The sequence below is a fragment of the Asparagus officinalis genome, chromosome 5 (genome assembly GCF_001876935.1).
Source record: "Asparagus officinalis chromosome 5, Aspof.V1, whole genome shotgun sequence".
In the NCBI taxonomy this organism is placed as follows: Eukaryota; Viridiplantae; Streptophyta; class Magnoliopsida; order Asparagales; family Asparagaceae; genus Asparagus; species Asparagus officinalis.
In genome coordinates, this window is record NC_033798.1 from 60,464,973 (window position 1) to 60,473,670 (window position 8,698).

Below are 8,698 nucleotides of genomic sequence, written 5' to 3' on the forward strand. Positions count from 1 at the left end.
ATAAGTGTCTCAGCCAAGTCCGAGATACTTAGAGTGTCTCGGCTTTGGCCAAGACACTCACAATGTCTTAGCTTTGGCTCTGGGCACCGTTTTACGCGTCCCGTCCGTTTTCGCCGTATTTTGTCGTCCGAACTCGGAATTGTGCGATTCAATATGCATTGGAAAGCTAACGAGAAAATCTACAAGCTCTCATGGTTGAATGACATATGGAGTAGATGGGACACGAGGGGCGCTTCTGTTTCATAAGAGAAACGTAGCTCCCGGTCAGTTCGTGTTTTCGTTATTTCAAAGTATCGTTGCTTCACACAATTCATCGACTCACTTCATGTGCTTGTTGACGTCAAATAAATTTTTATGGCTCAGATAGTGACGTTAATCATCTTCTCTCTGTCTCGAGCCACGTGCAAAACCTATAGGTATTTTTAAACGCCTACAGATACCCCCTCCAAAGTGTTTTGGTCTTGTTTCTTTTTATAGAAAAGCCTAAAATACTTTGGATGTGATCTACCCAACCTTCAGTCGGTATAAAAGGACATGTAGTTGACTTCGATTCTTGCTTTGATTTTTAGTCTATTTTGATGAATAGCTGAAGTACTTCCGGCACTGCATTTATCATCTGGCCGTCGTCGAAGTTTCGAATCGAAGTTGGTAAATTGGTTTTAGCTTGTGTCATTGAGTTAACTTTGAATTGATTATTTTCGTCATAACACGTTGACCGGCATTGACCATAGGGCTTCCTATCGATTGGCGTTAACTTTTATCGCAACGTGTCGGTTGGCATTGACCTAGAGCTACGCGTTGACTGACGTTGACCTTAGGGTTTCTTGTCGAACGACGTTAACTTTTATCGCAGCACGTTGACTTGTGTTATCCTAGGGTTATGCGTTGACCGTCGTTGACCTTAGGGTTTCGCATCGATCGGCGTTGACTTTCACCGTAACGTGTTGACTGGCGTTGAACTAGGGCTACACGTTAACCCGCATTGACCTTAGGTTTTCGCGTCGATCGACGTTACCTTTCATCGCAACACGTTGACTGGCGTTGACCTAGGGCTACGCATTGGTCGGTGTTGACCTTAGGGTTTCATATCGATCGGCATTAACTTTCATCGTAATGCGTTGCCTAGCATTAATCTAAGGCTACGCGTTGATCGGCGTTGACTTTCATCACAACGCGTTGACCTAGGGTTACGCGTTGAGCGGCATTGACTTTAGGGTTTTGCTGCAATCGGCATTGACTTTCATCATAGCGTGTTGACTAGCGTTGACCTAGGGTTACGTGTTGATCGACATTGACCTTAGGGTTTCACGTCGATCGGTGTTGACTTTTATCGCAACGTGTTGCCTAGCATTGACCTAGGGTTACGTGTTGACCGACGTTGACCTTAGGGTTTCACAACGATCGGCGTTGACTTTTATCACAACGCGTTGACTAGCGTTAACCTAGGGTTATATGTTGACCGACGTTGACCTTAGGGTTTCACCTCGATTGGTGTTGACTGATGATGATTTTTATCGGAACGATAAAAAATGAGCGAAAACACTATGAAAAACATCATAAAAATACCCGGGGGACCCGGCCTAGGCCTGAGACACTAAAAGTGTCTCAGCCTTGGTCGAGACACTAAGAGTGTTTCAGCCTTGGCCGAGACACCTCCCCACCCTTATACTTGTTTTTTGTTTTTTTCTTCTTTTTATCCTTTTGTTGTTTCTTCCACCTACTCCCTCTTATTCTAAAATTCAAATTAGAGTTATTTCCCCCCTAAAACTCCTCCATCTTCTTCCTCTTATAAAAACTCCTCATAATCCATTATTTCTTTTTTCTTCAAGAACTCCTAACCCATTCAAACTCTTGCCTTTAAAACCCTAAACCCCTCCAAGGATTTTGGATTTCTCATCTCCATTGGCCCAAAATTTCCTCTCTCCAAGGTTAGGGTTTGTGGAATCTCCAAATTCAAGACTTGGGTTCTTAAGTTGTGTAAGTTTTTTTTTCATCGTTCTATGTTGCACACTTGATTTTGGTCCAAAAGTTTATGATTTGGATGTAAAGATTAAAACTTTACTCTTGTAGTGTGGGTATGTAGTAAAAAAATCACGAATTTGTATGCAAAGATTGTAGCTTTTTGCTCTCATGAAGTGAGTTTTGAATATGGCCGAAAATTGTAGAGGCTTTCATGCATTTGAGGCCGAAATTCTTAGGGGGGGTTTTGTGCAAAAAATGGTCAAAATCTTTGAGGGGCTTATTTGCAAAGTGGCTAAAATTTTGGGAGCTTGGGTTACATAACCATGGCCGAAACTTTGAGGGGTGCTTCATGCAAAAAAGGCCAAAATTGTTGAAGGGTGTATTTGCAAAAGGTGGCCGAAAATTTGTTGAGGTTTTTTTTTGCAAAAAGCTAAAATTTTGGGGCTGAAACTTCATGAGTTTGGGCTACTTACCCATGGCCAAATTTTAAATGTGTTCATGGTCAATGTTGAGCCTCGAACATGAGGGGTATTTTGGGTATTTCACCCCAAAGTTGATCATAAGGGTTTTAAATGCAAATTGAATACATTGTTCTCATGTATGGAACCCGTAGGTTTAATTAGACTTCAACTGTAAAATCTCATTTTATTTGTAGGATTTTGGCTAAAATTCATAATTTTCTTTTTTATTTCGGGTTTTCAAATTCATGATTGTCCCTGACCCGTTGATTTTCGTAGCAAGTTAACCATGTCTCCGCGTCGACCATGCTTTCATAGGATTCGCTCATCATCTCAGCATAGCAAGAGGGATGCTCCCGTAGTGTCCTCATACGGGGGTGAGCTTTTATGATTTTGAGTTTCGTTGTACCCAAGTTTGGCTCCTTCGCGGGTCATTCGAGAAAAGCCAACGTCCTCCTTCGCGGGGATTGAGGCTTCGGGATGACATCGAGTTTCATTGTACCCTTGTTTGGATCCTTCGCGGGTCATTCAGGAAGAGCCAACGTCCTCCTTTGTAGAGGCTGAGTCTTCAAAATACGCGTATTGCTTGGCCAATTCGTATCTTCAGGTATATGGGGCGATTCTACGTTGTATTACACTATGTGGGTTGAGGTATATTGTCACGATGTTTACGTGATGGTATATACCGCCTTTCCCATGTAAGACAATCAGTATCGTCTCGCCATTCATCCAAGGTGTGACTCTATCACTAGTGGAAAAGAGCAATTTACCGACGGATAAATAGCGACGGAATTTTCCGTTGCTATAACCTATATTATAGCGACGGAAATTTCCGTCGCTATTTATCCGTCGGTAAATTTTTTTACCGACGGATATTTACGTTTTAGCGACGGAAATAATCCGTCGCTAAAAAATATAGCCACGGATTATTAGCGACGAAAATTTCTGTCGCTAAAAACATCTTTAGCGACGGAAATTTCCGTCGCTAAAGAAATTCAGTGGGAAAAATTTTTGGGCGCGGGCGCCCAAAAATTTTGGGCTGCCCGCGCCCGTAAAAGACCCCCTTTCCCCCCCCCTCTCCCGAATTCCCCCCTCTCCTCCTTTCCCCCTCCCCCACCCTCCCCCGCCTCCCTCAGGTAACCCTCTCTCCTCCCCCCTCAATCTCTCTCTCTCTCTCCTTGTCAATCTCCCCCCCTCAATCTCTCTCTCTCTCTCCTTGTCAATCTCTCTTCCCCCCCTCAATCTCTCCTCCTCTCTCCCTCTCTCTGTTCTCCCTCTCTCTGTCGACTGACGCCGGCGGCGGGCCGACCAACTGCCGCCGGCCGCCGGCGTCGGCCAACGAGAGAGAGGGAGAGAGAGGGACTTGTCAATCTCCCCCCCTCAATCTCTCTCTCTCTCTCCTTGTCAATCTCTCTTCCCCCCCTCAATCTCTCCTCCTCTCTCCCTCTCTCTGTTCTCCCTCTCTCTGTCGACTGACGCCGGCGGCGGGCCGACCAACTGCCGCCGGCCGCCGGCATTAGTGTTATGGTTAGGGTTAGGCGAGGGTTAGGGTTAGGGTTAGGGTTAGGGTTAGGGTTCGGGTTAGGGTTCGGTGAGGGTTAGGGTTAGGGTTAGGCGAGGGTTAGGGCTAGGGTTAGGGTTCGGGTTAGGGTTCGGTGAGGGTTAGGGTTAGGGTTAGGCGAGGGTTAGGGCTAGGGTTAGGGTTCGGGTTAGGGTTCGGTGAGGGTTAGGGTTAGGGTTAGGCGAGGGTTAGGGGCATGAAGCAACCGTACATGATACTGTCACTTTTGATCCCTGGAAGATATTCTCCTGGAAATGACATCGATGTTTTCCTCCAACCATTAATTGACGACCTGAAGCTTCTCTGGGAAAAAGGTGTCAGCACTTATGATGCTTATGGTAAGGAGTCTTTCTGTATGCGGGCAATGGTCATGTGGACAATTAATGACTTCCCGGCATACGCTAACCTGTCTGGATGGTCGACGAAGGGTCAGATTGCTTGTCCGATTTGCATGTCAGACTATGAGGGAAAGTTCCTGAAGTACAGCCGTAAGTTTTGTTATTGGCAACACAGAAGATGGTTGCCTACAGGGCACAAGTTCAGAAAGTTAGTAGGAAAGTTCGACGGCAATCCAGAAAGTAGACCGGCACCACCAAGGCTGACCGGAGAAGAAATATTTGAGCTTCTACATCCTTTACCTAGAAAAATATTTGGAAAAAAAAGATTCAACAAAGAAAATCCATTTGGTGTTAGGAGAAAAATATTGAAGCAAAAATGGAAGGGAAAGGGAAAATCAAAAGGAAATAAGCCTCGCAATGTCCGGTCGCATGAGCGTGTCTCAAAAGGCACCGAACTTCCGCATGGATGGTCAAAATTCAGCATATTTTATCAGCTGCCATATTGGAGAAGTTTAAAAATACGTCACAACTTGGATGTCATGCACATCGAGAAGAACATATGCGAGAATCTCTTGAACACTTTGTTGCAGGACGGGAAAAAATCGAAAGATGACTTAAGGGCACGTCGAGACCTAGCAGAATTGAACATTCGTCCGGAACTGCAAGCTATAGATAAGGGCGACGGAAAGTTTGAACTCCCAGCCTCCCGTGTCACACTGTCGAAGGATGAGGTCCACAATATGTGTTTATTTCTAAAGTCCGTGAAGACACCGGATGGTTATGCTTCAAACATTTCAGCAAATGTGCATATTGAGGACAGAAAGATTTTGGGACTCAAGACACATGATCATCATATTCTATTACATCAACTTCTCCCGGTTGCGTTGCGACATGCTGACAAGGAACTCGCGATGGTGGTAATAGAATTCTGCGGTTTCTTCAAGCAACTATGCTCTAAGGTGATTGATGTTAGGGAGTTTGAAGAATTAGAGGGACGTGTTGCTAATACACTGTGTAAAATGGAAATACTATTTCCACCCTCATTCTTCACGGTCATGGTGCATCTCACAATACATTTAGCATACGAAGCCCGCATCGCAGGACCAGTTCAATATCGCTGGATGTACCCCGTGGAGAGGTATTTATTATTATAATATTCATTTAATATTTGTCAAATTACGTTTCTCAGTTCAATTTTGTCACAAATCATGAAACTATATGCTTGTAGGTATTTGGGTTTCATGAAACAACTGATGCATAATCGTGCACATCCTGAAGGGTCGATCGCAGAGAACTACATAAGTAACGAGAGTTTGAATTTTATCTCTCGTTACTTGCGGGGCGTAGAGACAAGGCTGAACCGTCCCCAACGAATAATTGACGGTACATTCTACAATGATCGTGGGGAGGACACTAGATTCCCCAGAATGGAGCTAGATCAAGCCCACACATATATCCTGAGCAATGATACTACATTTAACATATACGCGGCGTAAGTATTTAACTGTTTGAATCAGATTAGATCACCTCACAATAATTATCTCTATTTAACCGTTATAAATGCTTCTTGTCTAGGCTTCACATCCGACATGTCCAGACTAATCTTAAATGCAGAACAAAAAATAAGAGAGTTATGGACACACACTCTAGACAATTCCCTGCATGGCTGAAGGGTGAAGTAAGATCTTTTTACATTTCTGATTCGTATATCAAATATATGTGCCTGCCAACAGATATGTAAACTATTTGATTCTTTTCTTAAGGTTGACAAACGGATTACGAATGGGATTAACCTGTCTGAGAAAGTTTGTTTATATGCCAGAGGTCCTTCTAATGTGGTTAAGCATTATGGAGGCTACTGTGTCAACGGCTTTAGGTTTAACATCGTCGGTCTCGAAGAGAGACGACAAACGCAAAACAGCGGTGTGTTCTGCTCCTTCTCGCAATTGTCATACGCTAGTGCAAAAGATCTAAATCCGATACAGGGGGAAATCTATTGCTACGGTCAGGTAGAAGACATCGTGGAGATTTTCTATGGGATTAATAAGGAAGTCAGTCATGTGATGTTTAAGGTTCGTTGGTGTGAACAGAAAAAGGCGAAGGATGACTACGGTTACACAATCGTTAATCTTAACAAGGAAATATATCAGTCTGAAAAATACATGTTAGCTACTCACGCCAAACAGTGCTTTTATGTCAAAGATATAATGAAAAATGACGAATGGGTTATCCTTAAGAATCCGCCTAGAGCCTACATTCATGAAGTCGTGTCTGACGAAGATCACGATGAGGAGGTTATCTTGGCCGACGAAATAACCGAGGAGTTTTCATTGACACAAAATAATAATCTGGACGATGAAATTGCACTAGCGCGCCCTGATGTACCTGCGATTATATGTGAGCCAAGGCGTAAAGGGAAAAAACCTGTCCGCAGCGGAGTCGATAAAACTATAAGAACAATCCTTTCGTTGGCACGCACATGGTCGCAGGCTATCCGCACACGATCGCAGAGTAGAGCCTCAACATCATCTGTTTGACTGGTTATCATGTATCACGATGTGTCATGTATTATATTATTACCTTTATATTATCTGGTTGACTGGTTATCATGTGGATGTGTCATGTATTATATTATTACCTTTATATTATCTGTTTGACTGGTTATCATGTATCAAACACGGTGTGTCATGTATTACATTATTGCCTTTGTATTATCTGTTTAACTGGACATCATGTACACGCGATTCTGTTGCCATGTGCTGTTTTATTAATTATTTGCATTATATACTTTTGTTGGATATTCATTATGTTTTCAAAGTATAGATGACAAAAGGATTTCGTAAGAGAGCGCTTGAGAGATTATTTGGTAGACATTCTGGAGGCGACGCACATGCCTCTACGTCAGGTATTTTTATTTATTTGTTATATTTGTACATTTCTATAAACTATTAACATGAGCCTAATATTTTTTTAACATTTACTACACAGGAGGAGGAGATGCTACACATGACTCGCAGCCACAGGACACATCATGCGGAGATGCTCCACATGACGTGGAGATACAGGCTGATCCTACACAGCATGCGGAGATACCACCACCACCGCATGCAGATATATTGGAGGAGAGGAGATTTGAGCCGTATAGCGTAGCTTTAGAAGCTGCGGCACTATCGCCAGATTCTATTACGGATCAGCGAGTCCACGGTCCGGCCAAGGTGAGGGATGATTGGGATTCTTATCATAATATGCGCCCCATCGCGCAGCAAAGGTACGAACAAGCAAAGCGTAGGTGCCTCGAACTGAAAGGTATGAATAAATTTTTATAGTTTATCGGTTATTATTTTAAATTTTTTTCGCAAATATATATTGATTCATTGTTTCATTTGATTCTTTGTTTCGCAGGTACCGAGCGACCTCCTAGATGCGGCCGCAATGCTACTAAGGAATCGAACCTCATCCCTGATATTAATCGGAGGGCTGTGATCCGATGGGAAAACGGAGTGCCTGTTGGGGCCTTTGCCAATGCTTTCAACAATTTCCTTGCCGCTTTAGCCAGGAGACACGATTTCTTTAACATTTTTTTGACGTGGAAATCGCAGCGGATTGATGTGCTGGTGGCTTGTTGGAGATATATATGTGTGAGTCATTTATTTTAATTTTCATCATTATTAGTTATTAGTTTATTATTATGTTTAATACACTGATTTGTATCTACTTTTTCTTTATATGCTGAAGCGATTTTTCTTTCTTGACGATAATATTTGTGCCTGGACGTACTGCTTCGGGCAAATCAATGTATCGTTCAAGAGATGGCGGTTTGAGGTAAAGAAAAAATATTTTGTCCAAATAACAGAAGATTGGGAGCGATTCTGGCATCTTGACGAGCGTGTGGATGGAGTAGATTTTTTTGCACTTTGCAGTTACTGGGACACGGCTGAAATTCAGGTATTATTGAAGTATATATTTTTAATTTATTGTTTGAATTTCTATATTGTTTCGAATTGACATTGTTTTGCAGGCTCAAGCTGAAATAGCAAGGAGGAATCGCAACGCGCCTCGCAGTTACGAGCATCACGGGGGCTCCAGGACATTCAGCCAGCATTATCATCAATTAGAGCTTGAGGTATATAATATATTAGCTTTTACGTTGAGTATAATTTATGTGTTATGGGTTAATGATATATTTGAATAAAATAGGGAAGGGGAGATCTCAGACATTTTGCAGATCGTATTCTGACTTCCTGGAGCCCGAATTACGCCGATGAAGAGAAGAAAGCAAAGAATAAGGATCTGGCTGTAAGTAGCAGTTCATTTATATATTCAATTTCATATCAATGCATCATTATTAAGTCGACTTGCCCGGGTTGTTTTGATATATC